The following is a 22,917-nucleotide window of genomic DNA, read 5'->3' on the forward strand; positions in this document are numbered from 1 at the left end:
GTTTAATCTTCTGTGTCCTTGGTATGTCATCACATGACATACAGGTATCCACAGCTCAAGGAGTTTTCACTTCTGTTCTCTACACCTCTAGAAAGTTATAGCAAAGCAAGGAAAAGCAGGACAGGGGCACTGAAATGAACAGAGATAGAGGAATTTTGCAGGAGAGTTTTCAGAGGTAAAGACTTGAAAGGCTTATAGTTGAAGTTTGCAAATCCATGAAAATTATGATTAATTTTGAAAATCAAGGACTGTTTGTTTGTTTTACCAAATTTCAGGCTATCAGATGCAGAGAGTAATCTCTGAGAGTACAAAGAATGTAGTTTGGGGCAAATAAGAGTGAGTCCTCTTGCATTAAAATGAGTCCATTGATTACTATTTTTTAAAAATTCTAGGCCGGGCGCGGTGGCTCACCCCTGTAATCCCAGCACTTTGGGAGGCCGAGGTGGGTGGATCACGAGGTCAGGAGATCGAGACCATCCTGGCTAACACGGTGAAACCACGTCTCCACTAAAAATACAAAAAATTAGCCGGGCGTGGTGGTGGGTGCCTGTAGTCGCAGCTACTTGGGAAGCTGAGTCAGGAGAATGGTGTGAACCCGGGAGGCGGAGCTTGCAGTGAGCCGAGATTGCACTACTGCACCCCAGCCTGGGTGGCAGAGCGAGACTCTGTCTCAAAATAATTAAATAAATAAATAAATAAATAAATAAATAAATAATAAATAAATAAAAATAAATTCTAGTATGTGGTAGGAATTCAAACAAATGAAGCTCAGGAAAGGTTAAACTGCAATTAAAAATAACAGGTCCTTAGCTGGCCATTAAAAGATGTAAGAGATCGTGGGCGTTGGGGCAGCCCAGGGAAGTGCCATGGATGCAGGGCTTTGGGCCAGGACAGAAACTGCTCCCCTTTGGGGTCAGTTGAAGCAGGGATCTGGTCATCAACTCTCAGTCCTTATGTATGAGGCTTCCCGGGCAAGTCCTGCCCTGGTTTACCCCATTCTCCTGGAGGCTGCTGGAAGCATGAATCTTGTTTCCAGAGCACCAGGGTGGAGGTTTGGAACAACTGGGTACTTGCTATTGGAATTCCTGAAAAATGGCAGCAAATACCCATAAATAAATGTTAGGAATTAAATACAGAATACTTGGCATTTCACATATTTTTAAAACATTGTTTACCAATTTCTTTCCTCCTTGCCAGTTGTTAGAGTTGCCAAACAGCTCTTTAAGGTTTGGCCTACGCCCCACCTCTCAAATTATGACCCTGGCTCAAGGAAAACATTATCTGGATCCAAACTAGCCAACGGTATATGTTTGCTTAAATAACCAGATTTTATTCCACACCTGTGTCAAGCACGCAAGGAAAGGGTAGCCTTAGGCTATAGGACACAGATTTGGCTTTGACAGCTGAGAGGTCAAAACAGGGAGAGCAAACCCAGAGCTCCACTGACCGGCTTTCCCTGATCCCCTCTTCATAGCAAGCTTTGCCAATTGATCTGAGCCCTTCTTCTCATGGGGCAGAAACAAAGTCTCACAATCTTCAGTGCAACTATCTAAGAATGGCACGTTTAGAGTGGGCACAAAAATGAAACTCTGATTATAGCTTAATGTGGGTCCCTAGTGGGAAGGCCAAAGCCTTATGCCAATTGCTAAATTCTTTGACGGTGCAGGATAGCTCTTTCCAATGAGACAACTGGTTGCCCTTAAAATACCTTGCAACTCCATTATCGACTGGTACCAGAAATTTGGTCATCAGAACATCTACTCCAAGAGTGCATAGTCTTGGTCCTTGTAGGGAAGAAACTTGGAAGTCCTGTACGTGTGTTTACTCATGTAACTCTCATAACCTGCTATCATCCACATTTTATTTTATTTTATTTTGAGAGAAATTCTCACTCTGTCACCTAGGCTGGAGTGCAGTGGCGCAATCTCAGCTCACTGCAACCTCTGCCTCCCAGGTTCAAGTGATTCTCCCACTTCAGCCTCCTGAGTAGCTGGGATTACAGGTGCCCATCACCATGCCTGGCTAATTTTTTTTGTATTTTTAGTAGAGACAGGGTTTCACCATGTTGGCCAGGCTGGTCTCAAACTCCTGACCTCAAGTGATCTGATTGCCTCAGACTCTCAAAATGCTAGGATTACAGGCATAAGCCACTACGCCCGGCCTATAAATCACATTTTACAGATGGAAACATTGAAGCTCAGAATGAATTGCCTTAGATCATACAGCCAGTAAGTGACAGAGCCAGAATGAACAATATTAGGGTCATTGCACCCCCAAAAGCCTTGCTTTCTCCACATATCACACAGCCGCTAAGTGTGAAGATTTGATACGGAGCCAGGGGAAGAGAGCCTGGGAGGCAGCAGGAATTAAGTTCCTTCTTCTCAGAGAGAAGAGGCCCATAGGAAGCCTGTAAAGATAAATTGCCCAGATTCCACAGTCCTGCCTAGGGCTGGACTTGGGTGGAAACAAGAGACCATCAAAGTAGAAGCTGACCTTTCCACAAGAATCAAGGTACTTGTGTCCATTGGGATTCAGCAAATTGCCTTTTGTCAGCCAAGAAGAGAAGCAGGTGGCAAATATCTGCCATGTGATAAAGGTAACCGTAGGAATGTAGGTACCGATGTTGGTGCTTGTTTTAATACCAAATTATATCTTCTTCCCTTGATAGACATGAGTGTCACCTTTAACTGGCAAATCCCCCCAGAATGCTGGGCCTGCTCTAGCAGTGGGCCTAGTGTATTTGACACCTGCAGTAGATCGTCTTTAACAATGCCTCTACCATATGACAAACTTAGTTTTAATGATAATCACAAAATTAAACAAATAATGATAATGGCAGGGAAAGAAATGTAGACAATGAAATTTCTTTTCTTTTCTTTTTTTAATTAAAGACAATTTTTTTGGCCAGGCACGGTGGTTCATGCTTGTAATCCCAGCACTTTGGGAGGCCGAGGCACATGGATCATTTGAGGTCAGGAGTTCGAGAACAGCCTGGCCAACATGGCGAAACCCCATCTCTACTAAAAATACAAAAAAAAAAAAAATTAGCCAGGCATGGTGGCGTGTGCCTGTAGTCCCAGCTACTCAGGAGTCAGGAGAATTGCTTAAGCCTGGGAAGCGGAGGTTGCAGTGAGCCGAGGTTGTGCCACTGCACTCCAGCCTGGGCAACAGAGCAAGACCCTGTCTCAAAAAAACTTTTTGCCACCATGCCTGCCTTTGTTTTTTTTCCTTTTTTGGTGGAGATGGGGTCTCACTATGTTGCTCAGGCTGGTATCAAAATCCTGGGCTCAAGCAATCCTCCTGCCTTGGCGTTCCAGTGCTGAGATTACAGGTGTGAGCCACTACGCCCAGCCCCAGTTTTTCTTTTATTAAACTTCACATATATAATCATGGCAGATAAATAAATACTACATTGCCAAAAAAGGAAAAAAAGTAAATACTTTTAAATTCTGGTCTTTTTCTGAGAAAAGGGGAAGAACTTTTACCTACATATTGCTAATGCATGGGACATTATAGTTTTTGGTTCTGAGACTTCTGCAAATTTGTCAATGATTTAATCAAAGTTGATTTTCCTTGCAGAGCCACATTTAATATGCAATGTAGCCAGGTTTATTATTCTATCTTCACTCACTGTTGGCAGAGGGATACTTTTGACTCATTTTAATTTCTGAAGTTTTCTTTCCCCCGTAGCCAAAAGCATACAAGAAGTTCAGAAAAGCCGTAAACATAAGGATAAATTTGCAGATTCCATTGCACAACAAATTCCAGAAATGGCAATACACTTCATGTCTTTGTTTCTTCGGGATGGATTATTGTAGCAGCTTTCAAATGTCTCCACAGTTGCACATTTTTCGCTAAGAAAACCATCACCGGGAAATGTATTATACGTTTCTATTATACTTGGTTTTCAAGTTTTCTGCAAAAATCAGGGAAAGCAGCTGAATGACAGCAAGCAGGGACTTACTTAAACCATTGTGTTCTGTCCAGCTCCTGGTAAAATTGACTGAGGTGTCCAAACACTGCCTCTGAAACTTCTGGCAATTTAAGACTGGCACCTTGGATCATTTCATCCAACACTTCTTCTTTGACTGTTGATTCTCTTTTCTATTAACTGTCCATTTTCTCCCTGACAATCACCTTTTCTTCTGGTGGAGGTAACAGCCCCCTCTCCACATTTCTCCATGCTGATCTGCAAGGAACAATTTTAAAAAGCTTGGTGTACCTGTTCAAGGTGCATTCTGACAGTCTGAATATATTTTTGCCTGGTTGCAGAGGTTGCAGAGAATGACAGAATTGAAGTCATTCAAGTTCCTTGTCTCTGTCTACAATCACTCCCATTGTCTACTTCTCATCCACTGTTTGGAACAGACACGTGTAGCAGAGTGCTTGTGAATTGACAGCCAAATTAACTTCCATGTGGAATACAATGTTTACTAAAGGATAAACAGCAAAAATGTGCTAATTTAAGCAGAAGCTATACTATTAAACTCAACAGTAACCACAGTTGTTTAGAACTTAGACCAACAAAAGATGATTGGAGGAGGAGTACTGTGTCCCTAACATTATATAGAATTGCCAACACGTAGAGCAGTGCTTAGATAGTTTTATTAGTGTTGTTAAATTCTCTGCAGACAATGTCCCCCGTCATTGCCTGCACCAGGGCAGACTGTCCACTGCCTTCCCTTGCTATACCATAGATCTTAATCTACTGCAGCCTTTAACCAGAAAATTCACTGGCCTCCCGTGCACAGCTTAGATCTTGGGAACATCCAACCCTTCTGACTATCATAAGAATTCTTACTGATTTCATTATTGACTGGATTAAATAGATTTAAAAGACAGAAATCTCACAGGTTTTTTCCTCCTGCTCAAGTGACAACCCCTTTTGCTACGAAGGAACCCACCAATAACACATCCCTGTCATCTCTCAAGCCCAGCTCTTGCTGGGGAAGAAGAGGGTTCTTTCTGGGGTCTCCCTCTGGCTCCCTGTGTACTCTTTTATCCCTGGCATCTGGGAAGCAGAGTCCTTGTCCCCTTTCAGCTACTAATTAGCTTTGGGATCCTGGCGAAAATGACTTTTCCTTCTGCTTCCTCATTAAAAACAAAACAAGGCCAGGCGTGGTGGCTCACTCCTGTAATCCCAGCACTTTGGGAGGCTGAGGTGGGTGGATCACCTGAGGTCAAGAGTTCGAGACTAGCCTGGCCAACATGGTGAAACTCTCTACTAAAAATACAAAAAATTAGCCAGGCATGGTGGCGGGCGTCTGTAATCCCAGCTACTCGGGAGGCTGAGGCAGGAGAATCGCTTGAACCCGGGAGGCGGAGGTCGCAGTGAACCGAGATCACGCTGCTGCACTCCATCTCAAAAACAAACAAAAACAAGCAAACAAGCAAATGGGCAAACATTTAACTGAGTGACTTCTCAGGCCCCTTCAGGGCTTGGCTAGGAGGTCAGATGGCCTTGGCTGGGCCATCCGGGGCTGCTGCAGATGGTGTCAAGGAAGTGAAAGTTCAGATCCTGAAACCGCTGCTCCCTCCCTCAGGCGTGGCCGCAGGCAGTTCCTTGTCCCCATCCCGGGGACACTGCTGACTTTTTAGCTGGTTTCCTTGTTTGGCATCCTCAGAACCATTAGGCCCTGGAGATTTCCAGATGTCTTTTTTAACAATCAGAGCCGGATTTCCTGGGCAATGCCCGCCTCATGCAAACATTCTTATTTTTTATGGCACTCCCCTCAGAATGTGCAGGAATGAGTTCTAAAGGACAACTCTGGCTCGGCCCGAGGCCATGCTTCCATTCCATACACCCCCTCACACAATCTCACTACAACCTGTGACGCAGGATGGGGTAGAATCATTATTCCCATTTTAGAGATGGGGAAGCTGAGATGCCAAAGCTTGGAATGAACCACCCAAGGTGATACAGCAGCCCTTTGGGGCAGAACTGGAACTAGAACACCCTCATCCCCATTTCTTCTTACTCACCCACCCCTGCTCCAGCTAGCTTAGCTCAGGCTTGGCCCAGGCCCAGTAATCGCGGTTACACAACTGATATCGGGCATGTACTCAGCTAGAGAGTATAAATAGACCCAGTGCCTTGCCGCTGAGAATTTATGATTCAAAAATCACAAGGTTTTACATTGAGTAACCAGATGTCTTTAGAAATATGGCAAAGGAGTAATAGCATAGAAACAGCTCGTTTCTATGACTTTGTTTATTTGTGTGTTTTTAATTTGTCACCTATGTCTGGCAACAACACATTTAGGAAGCTGTCCTAAAAAAAGCTATTCACCAGGGATGACACATTTGTGGCACATGCCCTGAGGAGTCCCTGGGGATGTCTGTGGCACGTTGCGACTCTATCACAGCTCTGCCCACTTAGCCCAGATGAGCCTCAGAATCTCCCCTAATCCAGCACTCTGCCCAGACACGTATCTCACAGGGGATTTCAGCTAGTGAGCCAAATTCGATTTGCTGTCCCTGCCACACATTTCAGGCTGCTTATTCGAGGAAATGTGAAATTCAGGTTGTTTGCCCTTTCAGGGAGCTGCAGCCTGGTAACCTTACTCTTCTCTCCATTCACGCCCCCACCCCACCCCCCCAAACAAGCACTAGGGGCAACGAGCTGCTAGGAAGTGCTTAGCACAGCTTAAAACAGAAGTTACACACCTGAGGTCTGTAAAACCTCAGCAGAAGTGGCCGCAGTTGACTGTGGAAATTATTTCATTGGTAAAGCACTCCTTCCTGAATCCTTCCCAGGATTCCTGGGCAGATGTTCTTTGTAAAGCCCCCTCCCCCAGCCAGAGATCCTCATGTGCCTCATCGCCTTGAGAATCGCAGCTGTCTTGAAGATCTTTCCTATTTCTGGGAGGACTGAGTCTTGAAGGTGGAGTCAAGTCGCTTGGAAATGATTTATGTGGACATTTCGGCCGGGGTGAGTGGTGAGGGAGGAACCCTGAGCGCCAGCCACACTCTTTACCCTTCCTAGGTCGTCCAAGTCGCATACCCATTAAGTTAGTCCGTCTTAAAGGTCAACATGGGGTAAGTCCGGGATTAGGACCTGAAAGGAGCCATGAGCCCTGTGCTGGGCTGAGTTGCATTCCCCCAAAATTCCACGTCCACCGAGAACCTCAGAATACAGCCTCATTTGGAAACAGGATCTTTGCAGATGTAATTAAGGGGGGAGATGAGATCACACTGGATTAGGGTGAGCCCTCAATCCAATGAGAGTGTCCTCATAAGAGACGGAAAGGGACGCACAGAGACACGGAGAAGAAGGCCACGTGGCGACGGAGGCAGAGACCGGAGGGATGCCGCTCCAAGCCCAGGCGTGCCGAGGAAGAGGCAGGGGACGATTTTCCCCTGGGACCTTCGGAAAGAGCATAGCTCTGCCAACACTTTGATGTTTGGACATCTGACCTCCAGGACTCTGACACATACATTTCTGTTATTTCAAGCCACCCAGTTTGTGGTCATCGGTTCCAGCAGCCTTCTCAAACTAATACACTTTCCAAATAATATACCTACTCCCAAGTCTTCACTCAGGTTCTGCTCTTGGGAGAGAGGAAACCCAAACTAAGACAGTAGGTATAAATACCCTCATATTACAGGTGAGGAAACTGAGGCACGGCTTCACTCACAAAGCAGCTGTGGGACCCAAGCACCCAGCAGCTATGTTGGGGCTCAGATGAGGCTGAGTCCATTCTCTACGCTGTCTGCTGTGGCGCATCAGTGATTCTGAATGTAAACTGAAGGCCTACGGCAGCTTTGTCAGCTCAGCAGCCAAGCAAATGACCCGAGAAAAATGGGGGCAATCACAGGCTACTTGGTGCTGGAAATGGGGTCATTAAAACATAAAATTATCAGACCGTTTTTGTAAGCAATGGTTGCCGTGAGGAAGCCCATGAGGCACTAGGGGGTGGGGAACTAATCTCTTTCTTACAACTTGGGGAAGCAGACCTTCAACAGGCTCAGTCACCAGGTCCTTTGTCACATGCATGGTCATTGGTTGGGAAGATTCAGTTAATCAGGGCACTTTGCCTGAGAAAATTGCTTTAACAATTTTTTTTCTTTTTTTTTATTATTATTATACTTTAAGTTTTAGGGTACATGTGCACAATGTGCAGGTTAGTTACATATGTATACATGTGCCATGCTGGTGTGCTGCACCCATTAACTCATCATTTAGCATTAGGTGTATCTCCTAATGCTATCCCTCCCCCCTCCCCCCACCCCACAGCAGCCCTCAGAGTGTGATGTTCCCCTTCCTGTGTCCATGTGTTCTCATTGTTCAATTCCCATCTATGAGTGAGAACATGCAGTGTTTGGTTTTTTGTCCTTGTGATAGTTTACTGAGAATGATGATTTCCAGTTTCATCCATGTCCCTACAAAGGACATGAACTCATCATTTTTTGTGGCTGCATAGTATTCCACGGTGTATATGTGCCACATTTTCTTAATCCAGTCTATCATTGTTGGACATTTGGGTTGGTTCCAAGTCTTTGCTATTGTGAATAGTGCCGCAATAAACATAAGTGTGCATGTGTCTTTATAGCAGCATGATTTATAGTCCTTTGGGTATATACCCAGTGATGGGATGGCTGGGTCAAATGGTATTTCTAGTTCTAGAGCCCTGAGGAATCGCCACACTGACTTCCACAATGGTTGAACTAGTTTACAGTCCAACCAACAGTGTAAAAGTGTTCCTGTTTCTCCACATCCTCTCCAGCACCTGTTGTTTCCTGACTTTTTAATGATTGCCATTCTAACTGGTGTGAGATGGTATCTCATTGTGGTTTTGATTTGCATTTCTCTGATGACCAGTGATGATGAGCATTTTTTCATGTGTTTTTTGGCTGCATAAATGTCTTCTTTTGAGAAGTGTCTGTTCATATCCTTTGCCCACTTTTTGATGGGGTTGTTCATTTTTTTGTTGTAAATTTGTTTGAGTTCATTGTAGATTCTGGATATTAGCCCTTTGTCAGATGAGTAGGTTGCGAAAATTTTCTCCCATTTTGTAGGTTGCCTGTTCACTCTGATGGTAGTTTCTTTTGCTGTGCAGAAGCTCTTTAGTTTAATTAGATCCCACTTAACAATTAATAGCTAGGAAAAAATCACGAAGGTACTTTTTCCCATTGTTTGATATATTTTTCAACATAATATTTCTTACTATTTTTTGAGAGCTTCTGAATACAACCCATATTTCATCTTCAGGGATAAAAATCCTCAAATCTTCTTGCCTTTTCCTTAATTTATAATTATTACTGAAAATAATAGAAAAGCATTAGCAACCTGGCTGGGCACAGTGGCTCACGCCTGTAATCCCAGCACTTTGGGATGCCGAGGCGGGCGGATCATGAGGTCAAGAGATCGAGACCATTCTGGCCAACATGGTAAAACACGGTCTCTACTAAAAATACAAAAATTAGCTGGGCATGGTGGTGCACGCCTGTAGTCCCAGCTACTCGGGAAACTGAGGCAGGAGAATCGCTTGAACGTGGGAGGTGGAGGTTAAGTGAGCCAAGATTGCGCCACTGCACTCCAGCCTGGAGACAGAGCAAGACTCTGTCTCAAAAAAAAAAAAAAGAAAAGAAAAGAAAAGAAAACCATTAGCAACCATGTTGTATGTTTACACAGACTTTAATTACTAATCAATAGTTCTTTACTCTCTTTGGTAAAGAAAAATACCTTTCCCAGCTGGGCGCAATGGCTCATGCCTGTAATCCCAGCACTTTGGGAGGCCGAGGCAGGTGGATCACCTGAGGTCAGGAGTTTGAAACCAGCCTGGCTAACATGGTGAAACCCTATCTCTACTAAAAATACAAAATTAGCCAGGCATGGTGGCAGATGCCTGTAATCCCAGCTACTTCGGAGGCTGAGGCAGGAGAATCCCTTGAACCTGGGAGGCAGAGGTTGCGGTGAGCCGAGATCATGCCACTGCACACCAGCCTGGGCAACAAGAGCGAAACTCCATCTCAAAAAAGAAAAAAAGGAAAAAAAAAGGAAACTACCTTTCCCAATTAACCAGTGTCCTTGTTGATGATTATTTTAATCTCCATGGCATTGTTTACTCCCCTTTGGTGGCCAAGGGAGAAGCCATTTTCAGAGGACTGATAGATTCCAGGCACAGCAATCACCTGGTCCCTGGGCTTCCCAGCTGGCAGGGCTGGCATTTGGGAAGATGAGGAATGGTGTGATCCACAGGAGCAGGCTGAGAAGGTGGCCGGGCAAAGCATCTGATCCCAGCGTCTGACACCAGTGGCTCATTCCCTCCACCTTCGCCGGGGCAAAGCCCACTTGTGCCTCGTGCATTTGCCTCTTGGTTCCTAGTCCTCTCTAAGAATCACCCTGAGGCACTGCTGAGCTGAGGAATCTCTGCACCAGATGTCATGGGATCCATTCAACCTGCAGAGGATAAAATGCAGATAGAGGAAGGTGGTCTCTGAGTTGGAAGAGAAGGTGCTGAGGCCTCCAGGTGCAGGTTTTAAGGAAAGGCGGTATATTAATATTTCATGCCATGCCACACAAAGGGTCTGCTGACCTGGGTGGATTGAAGTCTTGTGACTGCCTGGTAGGCTCTACTACCTATCTCATAAACAGAAGGTGCTAAACAGAGGCACAGAACCTGGCTGAATTGTTGCTACCAGCTAAAATGGGTTCTAGACCGCCGAGACCTCATCTGTCCGGCGAGCACAGAGCCTTGTCCCTTGCCACTCCGCCGCCCATCCACACCTGCTGCCAGCTCACCATGGATGATGATACTGTCGCCCTCGTCATCGACAATGACTCTGGCATGTGCAGGGCTGGCTTCGCAGGTGACAATGCTCTCCCGGCCGTCTTCCTCTCCATCATGGGGCACCCCAGGCACCAGGGTGTGATGGTGGGCATGGGTCAGAAGCACTCCTACGTGGGCGACAAGGACCCAGAGCAAGAGAGGCATTCTGACCCTGAAGTACCGCATCGAGCACGGCATTGTCACCAACTGGGAGGATATGGAGGAGATTTGGCTCCACACCTTCTACAGTGAGCTGCATGTGGCTCCTGAGGAGCACCCCCTGCTGCTGACCGAGGCCTCTCTGAACCCCAAGGCCAACCATGAGAAGGTAAACCAGATCATGTTTGAGACCTTCAACACCCTAGCCATGTATGTGGCCATCCAGGCCTTGCTGTCCCTGTAAGCCTCTGGCCATACCACTGGCATCGTGATGGACTCTGGTGATGGGGTCACCCACACTGTGCCCATCTATGGGGGGGTATGCCCTCCCCCACACCATCCTGCATCTGGACCTGGCTGGCCCAGACCTGACTGACCACCTCATGAAGATCCTCGCCGAGCACGGCTACAGCTTCACCACCACGGCCAAGCGGGAAATTGTGCATGACATCAAGGAGAAGCTGTGCTATGTCGCCCTGGACTTTGAGCAGGAGATGGCCATGGTGGCCTCCAACCCCCTGCTGGAGAAGAGCTAGGAGCTGCCAGGTGGCCTCCAACCCCCTGCTGGAGAAGAGCTAGGAGCTGCCAGGTGGCCAAGTCATCTGCAACAAGCAGTTCCGCTGCCCTGAGGCACTCTTTCAGCCTTCCTTCCTGGGCATGGAATCCTGTGGCATCCATGAAACTACCTTCAACTCCATCATGAAGTGTGACATGGACATCTGCAAAGACCGGTACGTCAACACAGTGCTGTCTGGCGGCACCACCTTGTACCCTGGCATCGCCGACAGGATGCAGGAGATCAGCGGCCTGGCTCCAAGCATGATGAAGATCAAGATCATTGCTCCTTCTGAGCGCAAATACTCCATGTGGATTGGCAGCTCCATCCTGGCCTCGCTGTCCACCTCCCAGCAGATATGGATCAGCAAGCAGGAGTATGACGAGTCCAGCCCCTCCATCGTCCACCACAAGTGCTTCTAGGCGGACTGTTACTTAGTTGCGTTACACCCTCTCTTGACAAAACTTAACTTGAGCAGAAAACAAGATGAGATTGGCATGGCTTTATTTGCTTTTTTGTTTTTTATGGTTTTTTTTTTTTTGGCTTGACTCAGGATTTAAAAACTGGAACGGTGAAGGTGACAGCAGTTGGTTGGAGCAAGCATCCCCCGAAGTTCTACAATGTGGCTGAGACTTTGATTGTACATTGTTCTTTTTTTTTTTTAATAATCATTCCAAATATCGTGAGATGCATTGTTACAGGAAGTCCCTTGCCCTCCTAAAAGCCACCCCGCTTCTCTTTAAGGAGAATGGCCCAGTCCCCTCCCAAGTCTACACAGGAGGTGATAGCATTGCTTCATGTAAATTATGTAATGCAAAATTTTTTTAATTTTCGCCTTAATACTTTTTAATTTTGCTTTATTTTGAATGATCAGCCTTTGTGGTGCCCCTGTTTTGTCCCCCACCTTGAGATGTATGAAGGCTTTTGGTCTCCCTAGGAGTGGGTAGAGGCAGCCAGGGTTTACCTGTACACTGACTTGAGGCCAGCTGAATAAAAGTGCACACCTTAAAAATAAAATAATAAAATAAAATAAAATGGGTTCTAAGAAGTACCATTTTGTATTCTCATGACATGCACCACAATTATACTTTATTTTCATGATTCCAGAACCATATTTTGATCAACTAGAGTGATTTATGGAATATATTTGAAATAGAGGTTAACTCGTTCCCTGGGTGCTGTGTGGAAATTCAGTCACCCCAGAAGCATGGTCCATTCCTAAATCAGAAGAGACCCACAGAGCTGCCTGGGAAAGGGCCATATGCAGGGTAGGACACTGAGCAGGAGCCCCGGGGGAGGTGCCCATTACCCGGTCTGGGTCTAGATCTGTTCTAGGTAGTTAGACAGGCATGAGTGGGGCAGGAGAGGGCTCTCCCCCAACACACTAGGAACGTCAAGTGATGGCTCAGCAGTTACCACATTGCTGCTCTAAAAATGGTAATTGGGCAGCCAGGCAGAGACAATCTCTGGATGGTCCACACCTGTTAACATTAAAAGCGTTAATTGCCGAAACCCAGGATCGAACCAGGGACCTTTAGATCTTCAGTCTAACGCTCTCCCAAGGTGGGCAGGTCACAAGGTCAAGAGATCGAGACCATCCTGGCCAACATGGTGAAAACCCGTCTCTGCTAAACATACAAAAATTAGCTGGACATGGTGGCACGTGCCTGTAGTCCCAGCTACTCAGGAGGCTGAGGCAGGAGAATCGCTTGAACCAAGAGTTGGAGGTTGCAGTGAGCCAAGATCGCGCCACCGCACTCCAGCCTGGTGACAGAGCGAGACTCCGTCTCAAAAAAAAAAAAAAAAAAAAAAAAAAAAAAGTGTTAATTGAATGCAGACCCCAGGGAGAAGCAGCTTCTGGGGCATACATGTTAAGTGACAAAATGGCAAAGTATGATGCTGCGGGGGACACACGCCACCAGAGAAAGGAAAAAGCCTCAGATGGGCAGGCATGTAACTCCCTAAACACACTGCATGTGCTCATTTCCAAAGGGTAAGGAAAGCACTGCGCATGTGGAAAGCACACCCTAGGGGAAGAATCATGGGAAAGAGGCGAGCCTATGAAGTCCCAGGATCAAGGTTAAAGGGGCTGTTTTTCTCTCTTTGACCTTCAGGCCCTCACTTGGGTCTCTTCCAAGGGTTCTTTCCTTTCTTTTCTGTTCTAAAGCCTTTTTAATAAACTTCCACTCCTGCTCTGAAACTTGCCTCTGTCTCTTTTTCTGCTTTATGGCCCTCAGTTTAATTCTTTCTTCTGAGGAGGCAAGGGCTGAAGTTGCTACAGACCCATATGGATACACTGCCAGTAACTTGGGGTAACTCAGATCTCCGCCATCGCTAACAGATCCAGCCCTTCTGCAGACCAGCTCTCAGCTAACATACATCCCTGGTTAGCTCACCCCCGTGATGGGTGGGCTGTGTTCTGTGATCACCCAGGTCTTATTTATTCCTAATGTTCCCTGATCCTGTTACCCTCTGACCACTGGACAGATACCCAGTGGTTCACTTGGATGGTTCAAAACTGTTCCTAGCCCTTAAAAGCTGGTAAATTAGAAAGAAGAGAGCTTACAGATGGCCAGCTTCTTCTCCCCTAAATAGCAAGCCTGTAAAACAGCCCCTTTTCCTGGGGATAGTGAACATGGATCAGTTAGAAATAAGGGATATTCAGGTTGGGAGAGGACAGAAGCACCCACAGGGAGGCTGCTGAAGATGAGGCCCTGTGGAGTTCCCCTCCATTAATTTTTCACAAAACTGTAGAAGCAAACTAATAATCATGTTGTCTAATATAGGACCATGTCATCAGCAGCTGGGAGGGGGCGGGGAGAGAAAATGACTACCCTCGACTTCCAATTATGCTATGATAACAGTTTAAATTTTATTGAGTAAATAATTATCTCTGTGGGTTTAACAAAAAACAAAACAAAACACAGCACAACACCATTAGTCATCTGTCTGAGGTAAAGCTGAAATATATATTTAACACATGCGTTTCTTATTCAATGCCCTGATTCAGAGCAAGGCGTGAGCCACTCATACCTCCAGGGGGTAAATGACTAGCTCTTTTGGTAAATTAGGTTTTTGTTTTCATTTCCTGTTAGATTCTTTGTCCTCAGTTTTTAATTTATTTTGAACCAAAGGCAAGAGTGAAGGGGGGTATGTGGGTTTCTCATAATGATCTATACGAGAATTTGGCATGTGTCAGGTGTCAGTTTGGCATGTGCAGGGCCCAGTTCAGGAGGAAACAGGGGTACATTAGTGTTGCTTGGAAGAAGTAGGGAGGCAGACAACAGGGCTTTGGACACACCGATTTATCCTTAAAAGCAGCAGCTAGTAAGCCCTCTTCTGATGTGCGCTCGGTCAGAAGCAAAGGCTTTGAGGACAGTATTAGGAGATAAAATCCTGAGATAAAATTGATATTTTTCCCTACTGATTCTAAGAAGTCAAATAGAAGCCTTATGTGTGTGGCTGGCATCAATTTCGCTGTCTGCTTGCCCAATGATGACAGTTTTTTCTCTCTCTCTCTTTCTTTGTTTACTTTCTTTTTAAAAAATCTTCATCCTTTTTTTGGGGGTGGACAGGGTCTCACTCTGTTGCCCAGGCTGAGTGCAGTGGCACGATCATGACTCACTGCAGCCTCGACCCCCCAGGCCCAGATGATCCTCCCACCTCAGCCTCCCAACTAGCTGGGACCACAGGTGTGCACCACCGTGCCCAACTAATTTTTTATTTTTTGTAGAGAGGGGGTCTTGCTATGTTGCCAAGGCTGGTCTCAAACCCCTGAATTCAAGAGAGCCTCCCACCTCGGCCTCCCAAAATGTTGAGATTACAGGCACGAACCACTGTGCCAGGCAACAGTTCTCTCTAACTAGATAACGAAGGGATGGGGTACTTCCAGGGTGCTGGCCCCTTATATAGTCTTTCCTATCATGGAGTCTCTCTTGGCTCATGACAACATCTGGATTCTCTTGCCTGTGTGGTACAGGTTTAGGCAGCTGAGATTGCCTTGGCAAGAAACAAATGTGATTATGAGGACACCACTCCATAAAGAACCCTTTTGTCTTGGTTGGCTGCTGAGTTAGTCTAGTTCCCCATGGGAGAAGAAGGAAAAGTATGTCGATTTCAGGCTTTCTTCAGCTTTATTGGCCAAGCCATCTTGCTCTAGCTTGAATCTCCTGGGGGTGTGAATTGATTGCTGAGGGTCTGCTGTGAGTGTTGGCTGCTAGGGGCTTAGAGCTGCTCCACTAAACTGTCCTGGCATAGGGGGATTATCTTGCCTGGGGGGCTACTCCTGACACATATTAACAGCCTGCTTCCGCAGGTAGCAGTTTGTGAGCAGAGGATAACCTTTGCTTGGGTACAGTGACAGGGCACAAAATGCCACTCCCCTTGTGTCAAGATGGGACAACTACGAGGTGCGGTCTGTGTTCTGGAGCACCCCATGGGACTGGGCTGGAGCCAGTCTCCATTGAGGACCAGACCCTTGCTTAACTTGCTTCCCTTGCCCTATCCTGTTCCCTCACTCTCCTTCACAGGGCAATGCTTCCCCAGTCAATAAGGTTCGCAAGAATTCCCATCTTAGCTCTGGTTCTAGGAAACTGACCTAGGACAGTGATATAGTTTGGCTCTGTGTCCCCATCCAAATCTCATCTCGAATTATAATCCCCATGTATTGAGGGAGGGACCTGGTGGGAGGTGATTGGATCACGGAGACAGTTTCCCCGATGCTGTTCTCATGATAGTGCGTGAGTTCTCACGAGATCTGATGGTTTTATAAACGGCAGTTCCCCTGGCCTGTTCTCTCTCACCTGCCGCCGTGGAAGACGCTGCTGCTTCCCCTTCCACCACGATTGTAAGTTTCCTGAGTTCTCTTCAGCCATACAGAACTGTGAGTAAATTAAAACTTTCCTTTATAAATTACCCAGTCTCAGGGAAGTTCTTTATAGCATGTGAAAACAGACTAATACAAACAGGGTGCTTGTCAGAAGGCAAGATTCCTTGACTCCACCCACAAGAGGAACTCACTAGGCCGGAGTGAGGCTTTGGAGGCTGCAGTTTTATTAAGCACACAGGTGATTCTGATGAACATGAGCCCAGGTCCACACCTGGGGAAGCACAAGGGCCACACCTGATGAAGTGAGTCAGGGATTAGTCTACTGAGGGCTAAAGTCTGTGCCAACCTGCAGGAGGAGCTGCAGGTATTATTACTTGGGGCAGGCACTCTGACTTCAGCTCTGGGTTTACTTGTGATGCCCTTTGTGATGGTTAATATTGAATGTCAACTTGATTGGATGGAAGGATGCTAAGTATTGTTCCTAGGTGTGTCTGTGAGGCACCAAAGGAGATTAACATTCGAGTCAGTGGACTGGGAGAGGCAGACCCACCCTCAATCTGGGTGGGCACCATCTAATCAGCTGCCAGTGCAGCTAGAATAAAGCAGCAGGAGAAGGTGGAAGAGCAGACTTGCTGAGTCTTCCGGCCTTTATCTTTCTCCAGTGCTGGATGCTTCCTGCCCTCAAACATCAGACTCCAAGTTCTTCAGCTTTTGGACTCTGGATCTTACACCAGTGGTTTGCCAGAGGCTCTTGGGCCTTTGGCCACAGACTGGAGGCTGCACTGTCAGCTTCCCTACTTTTGAGGTTTCGGGACTCGGACTGATCCACCACTGGCTTCCTGGCTCCTCAGCTTGCAGACAGCTATCGTGGGACTTTACCTTGTGATCGTGTGAGTCAATTCTCCTTAGTAAACTCCCTTTCAAATATACATCTATCCTATTAGTTCTGTACCTGAAGAGAACTCTGACTAATACACCTTGATCTTGAAGGAAGCAGAATTTTCTTTGAGTTGAGTGACTGTAGCCCCCAAAGTTCCTAGGAGAGTTTTGTGCAAGAAGTCATGAGGGCCTGGACAAAACCTCACAGCCTCTGGCTAGAATTCTGCATTTAGGGACGGAGGCCTGATTCTCCCACTGGGAAGAAAGGTGCTGAAGCTCTACCCTAGCCACGTTGTGAAGGCAGCGTCTGCCCTTCTTAACAAGACGTTTCCTACTAACTGCAACATGCAGGTTTGTATGAGAACGGTGCTGAGCGCTGACTGAGGCGGCTGACACCAGGAAAACGGCACGGTATCCAAGAAGCAGCTTGTTGCCAAAGCTTAAGGCAGCAATAACAACTCTGATTTATAACAGGGACTATTTGTACATAATTACTAAATATTGATCACACATTCAGCAGTGTGCCTAAATTAAAGACAAACCAAATCTCATAACAGCACCAAAAGAATCTTAGTGCAAACAGTCATCATGTAGCCCTTTTCTGCAATAATTTAATGGGCTTTTATAGAACTCTGAAGTATACTCAAAGTGTGATTGCTTCCTGGCACCATCCTCTATGACCCTGCAAAGCCCCCAGGACCTGCCCTCCATCACCTCTAAGACCACTCCCACCTCACCTAATTTGCTGTTTACCCACCCATTGACTTGTTTTTTTTTAAATTTTTGCAATTCTATTTTCTTTTCTTTTCTTTTTTTTTTTTTTGAGATGGAGTCTCACTCTGTCACCCAGGCTGGAGTGCAGATCTCGGCTCACTGCAAGCTCCGCCTCCCGGGTTCAACTGTTCAAGTGATTCTCCCTGCCTCAGCCTCCCGAGTAGCACCCAACACCACGCCCAGCTAATTTTTGTATTTTTAGTAGAGACGGGGTTTTGTCATGTTGGCCATGCTGGTCTCGAACCCCTGACCTCAGATGATCCACCCACCTCAGCCTCCCAAAGTGCTGGGAGTACAGGCGTGAGCCACTGCACTCGGCCAATTCTGTTTTCAAATTTCAGTTTTGTCTTTTTCAAAATCTAGGTAATTTTTGTTATCTCTTATTGCTTGATTATTTTTGAGATTCCTTTTTTTCAGGTTTTAAACATTTTATCCACTGTTATTTTGTATTTTGAGTCTGATAATTTCATTACCCGAAGGAAGGGGGTTTAATTCTGTTGTTGATTGTTTTTGCTGATTCTCACTCATGGTAACCTGTTTGCTTGTGTTTTTCATGTTATTTGATTCTGAACTCATTTTGTTGATCTTAGTGTATGGGAACCCTGAGAACCTAAGATGGCGATGCTTTTATCCAAGGAGGACTTGGGTTTGCTTCTCCTGAGAGCCGGGAGCACCATCCCAGCCGAACGAGAGTCTCCCTTGCTCTTCCCCACTCTGTTTCACTGCAGCCCATGGCTTAGCCCAATCAATGCACGGCTAATCCTGGCATCTCAGCTCTAGGCAACTCTGTCTTTTATATTTGCTTGTTCCCCACCAATCTAAATAACAAACAAACAGAGGCTGTCTAAAAGAAAAGATGTTTACTTGGGAACAGAGCATTGCAATGTGAATACCTGTGCCATAGGTAAACCATGTGCATATTCAGGGAGGTAAAGGAAGAGAATGATTTTTAAAGGAAAAAATGAAGGGGATTACATAATTGCTTTGAAATACTTATCCCTGGCTAAAAGATCAACAACAAGGGTGACACCCGTCCAAGGCTGGAGAGGCAGTTGCTGGGCAGACGTCCTTACAGAAGCATTTGTTGTATAAGGCTGTGACGGTCTTGGTACAAAGTTGTGGTTTCTGTAGTCTTTCGTGGTCAGGCATACAAGTGTGAGAATCCTCTCTTCATGGCCTTCCTTGGATCTGTTTGTCAGAGTTTTCTTAACCCTAGTGACTCCATTTTGCTTCTGACAACTTTCACATCCCCAATGTTCCCACTTTGGAATCATCTCACTTTTTCCTCCCATACTTAATATCACCCCAACAATACAATAAGGAGTCTGTTTTTTGCAGGAGTTAGCTATTGTATGCAGCACTGCTAGACTTGCTTTCCCTCTGTTTCCATTGAGTTGTTGCTCTGTGTTGGGGGTGGGGTGGTGCTACCACTGTGTCATCCCTCTCTGTTATCTCTGAAACACAGAGCTTAGTAAGTAGGAAGGGTCCTTTATGTCACTACTGATTTGCTGGTTAATAGCTAAACATCAAGTCAGGCAAATTAACATGCTTCCCAGTTATGCCCTTTCTAGTCCTATGTGGTGTGGCCTTTGCTAATTATTTGCACTTCCATTATTCTGGAGCGCTTCCTCCCTTCACTCATAAGTGATTAATGCAATGTTGCCGGTACAGCTTCGCCCACCACCACCTCCAAGCCTGTTGCCAACTGTGGTTTGGAGAGGCTGGGCCGGCATCCCGGAGGCCTGTTTGTTTGTCCTAGTATTCATTACTAGTTGGCTCTCCTCCCATCTGCTGCCAATGCAGAGTTATTTATATCAAATTGGAGAAGCCTTGGTGAGCTCCGCTGTGATAACTCACATCCTCAGAATGCCTTTCATCCCAAAGGACTTTACACGTGGTATCCTCGCAGGAAACCCTTTCCCGCTGACCCAGGGGTAAATCCTGGCTTCCCTGGGAAGTGGCAGCTGCTGGTCCATCTGCTTGGCTGATAAGGCCTTTGCACTCAGATTAAGAGCCCTGGCCCACAAAACATGCGGTGGAACTTGCCCAAAGAGGTCGTGACAGCTGAGTCACAGGGAATAGCACTGAAACTGCGATCCTGGGGCATGGAGAATGTCTATGAGGGGTGAGCCAGGGTGCTGAGTCATGCCTCTCAGCCTGGCATTGACTTGCTGAGTGTCAGAGCTTCCAGAAGGTGACACTGCTTAGAAGTCACCAACCTTCCCACTGCCAGCCTGGTCCATGAGCTCTGCACTTCTGAGGCCGACATGCCATCCCCTCCAAAGGATTTACTGTCAACAGTATCACATTTGGGTGATAATTCATCAGCTCTCATTTTTTCAACGAATATAGGTTCATTACATCCAGCGTTTCACCGTTTGACACAGGATAGAGCTCAAATGAAGGGCTTGTGATGTTCTGGCAGCAGTCTAACTCAATTAACAAATTAACACGAGTCCACAGGCACAGGTCTCCAAAGAAATTAGATCGCTCCGAAAGAAATCGGGCTGGGGTGGGAAGGTCAATCATCATTTTAAATGAAACTGAGAAAATTATTGACAAATTTGTGCTCTTGTTGGGGCTTCCAGCAAGTAGTATCAGAGGGATGACTTTGGGAAAAGAGCCAAAGAGAAAAATATATGGCCTGGCAAAATTTTTTATGGAGAAAATATTTTTTTAATTTCATTTTTTTTCTATTTGTAGTTTTTTACTTCTTTTCTCTCTCTCTTTTTTTTTTTTTCTTTTTTGAGAGTGTCTCACTCTTACCCAGGCTGGAGTGCAGTGGCACAATCAGACAGAGTTCACTGTTACCTCAACCTCCTGGGCTCAACCAATCTTCCCGCCTCAGTCTCCTGAGTAGCTGGGACTACAGATACATACCACTATGCCTGGCTAATTTTTTTTTTTTTATTTTTAAATGTTTTTGTAGAGATGGGGTCTCGTTATATTACTCAGGCCAGTCTTGAATTCCTGGTCTCAAGCAATCCTCCCACCTCGGCCTCCCAAAGTGCTGGAATTATAGGCATGAGCCACTGTGCCCAGCCAGGAAATAAATTTTTAAATCAAATTTATTGACAGGTTGGCCATACACTATCTAATCAGTACAGGGAGGTGATCATGCCGTTGAGGGAAACTGCTACCAAGAAGCCTACCCCATCCCATAGCCTCCATGAAGGAGTTTTTGCCAGGGGAATATCAATATTGCACCACCAGACCAGTGTTGAAATTCAGTGGGTGCAGGGAGATGGCAGGTGTGGGCGGTAAATTTCAAAACACTTATTTTGAAACGCCCACAATGCCTGGATCACAGATCCTGTGGCTGGCAGAATAACCAGTGCTGTTTACACATCCGTGGAGGGTGAATCTTCTTCTCCGGCTATCAGAAGAGCATCGCATGCTCTGTAAGAGCAAAACTCTGGTTGCTTGGACTTTGTCTCTTAAATGCAGCACTTGCCACAGTATATTCTCACTGGTTAAAGTTTTCCCCCTCCTCTTACAGATTCCTTTCTCACTCTCTGAAGTTTAGTCAGAATCAATATCACAAGTTGGACTTTTAACTCAGGACAAGTAGATGTTAACTGTTCTGTCACTTTCATTTCTGGAGAAAGGGAAATAGATGGGGGTTTGTAGAATCTCCAGGACTGGCTGAGCTCTTTAGTAGAGAAACTAGTTTTGTAGACTAACAGTTGATGCCCCAAGATAAAACAATATACATCATTTATATCCCACTTTTGTTCATTTTGGACGTTTTAAGAGATTTCTTTTTCATTTGATTTTTATCATAGTATATTACAAAATCAGGAATAAAAAAATTAAAACCTTTGAAATTTGATTGTTATTTCTGTTTTTCATGTTCTCAAGCCTTTTGATGCCCTTTTCACCTTAATTATCATATATATAATATATATATATAGAGAGAGAGAGACAGGGCCTCGCTTTATCACCCAGGCTGGAGTACAGTGGTGTGATGATCTTGGCTCACTACAGCCTTGACCTCCCGGGTTCAAGTGATCCTCCTGCTTCAGCCCCTCAAGTAGCTGGAATTACAGGCACATGTCCCGATGCCCAGCTAATTTTTTAATTTTTTAATTTTTTGTAGAGATGGAGTTTCATCATGTTGCCCAGGCTGAGCTCAAACTCCTGAGCTCAAGTGATCCATCTGCCTCCCAAAGTGCTGGGATTACAGGTGTGACCCACCTCACCTGGCTGCCTTCTTAATAATCTGCAATTGACCTTGCTTCTTATTTCACCGAGAAAATAGATGGCATCCGAAAAGAACTTGCCTGTCCCACCTCCCCGTCTACTATCCTCCTGTGTCTGTCCCGAAATACTGTTTGCTCCATCACTCTAGTGAACTGTTCCTCCTCCATGTACAAATGGTGCATCCCTTCCCACTTATTCAAAAATGTCGCTCCTGTGATCATCTAATCTGCTCTTTTTTCTGCACTAGATTATTCCCATGAGTACACAAACGTGCTGTCAGCATTCTCATCTTAAAAAACCCTCTAGGCCAGGCGCAGTGGCTCATACCTGTAATCCCAGCACACTTCGGGAGGCTGAGGCAGGTGGATCACTTGAGGTCAGAAGTTTGAGACCAGCCTAGCCAATATGATGAAACCCTGTCTCTACTAAATATACAAAAATTCGCCGAGCATGGTGGTGGGCACCTGTAATCCCAGCTACTTGGGAGGCTGAGCCAGGAGAATTGCTTGAACCTGGGAGGCAGAGGTTGCAGTGAGCCAAGATTGCACCACCGCACTCCAGCCTGGGTGACAGAGCGAGACTCTGTCACAAAACAAAACCCAAAACCCTCTTGACCCCATGCCCTCCTTTAGGTACAGACCCATTTCTCAGCTTCCGTTTACAGGGACTTCTCCGTTGCCACCTCATTTCCTCCCGTTCTCTCTGAAACCCTCTCAAACAGGGCTTTTGTTCTCACAACAGTGAAA

The 22,917-nt window shown here is 45.9% G+C and overlaps 1 long non-coding RNA gene and 1 pseudogene across 1 annotated transcript in view; both read left to right on the forward strand.

Annotated features, from left to right (window-relative positions):
• Positions 1–10,742: 10,742 nt before the first annotated feature.
• On the forward strand, positions 10,743–11,988 carry LOC101135044 (actin, cytoplasmic 1-like; annotated as a pseudogene).
• A 4,307-nt stretch (positions 11,989–16,295) lies between these two features.
• LOC109023988 (uncharacterized) overlaps positions 16,296–22,917 on the forward strand; it is a 37,375-nt gene continuing 30,753 nt past the window's right edge. The window contains exon 1 of the long non-coding RNA XR_002003462.3: positions 16,296–16,333. This is a non-coding gene — a long non-coding RNA (uncharacterized lncRNA). The remainder of the gene's footprint in view (positions 16,334–22,917) is intronic.

Source organism: Gorilla gorilla, chromosome 17 (assembly GCF_029281585.2).
Source record: "Gorilla gorilla gorilla isolate KB3781 chromosome 17, NHGRI_mGorGor1-v2.1_pri, whole genome shotgun sequence".
Taxonomy (NCBI): Eukaryota; Metazoa; Chordata; class Mammalia; order Primates; family Hominidae; genus Gorilla; species Gorilla gorilla.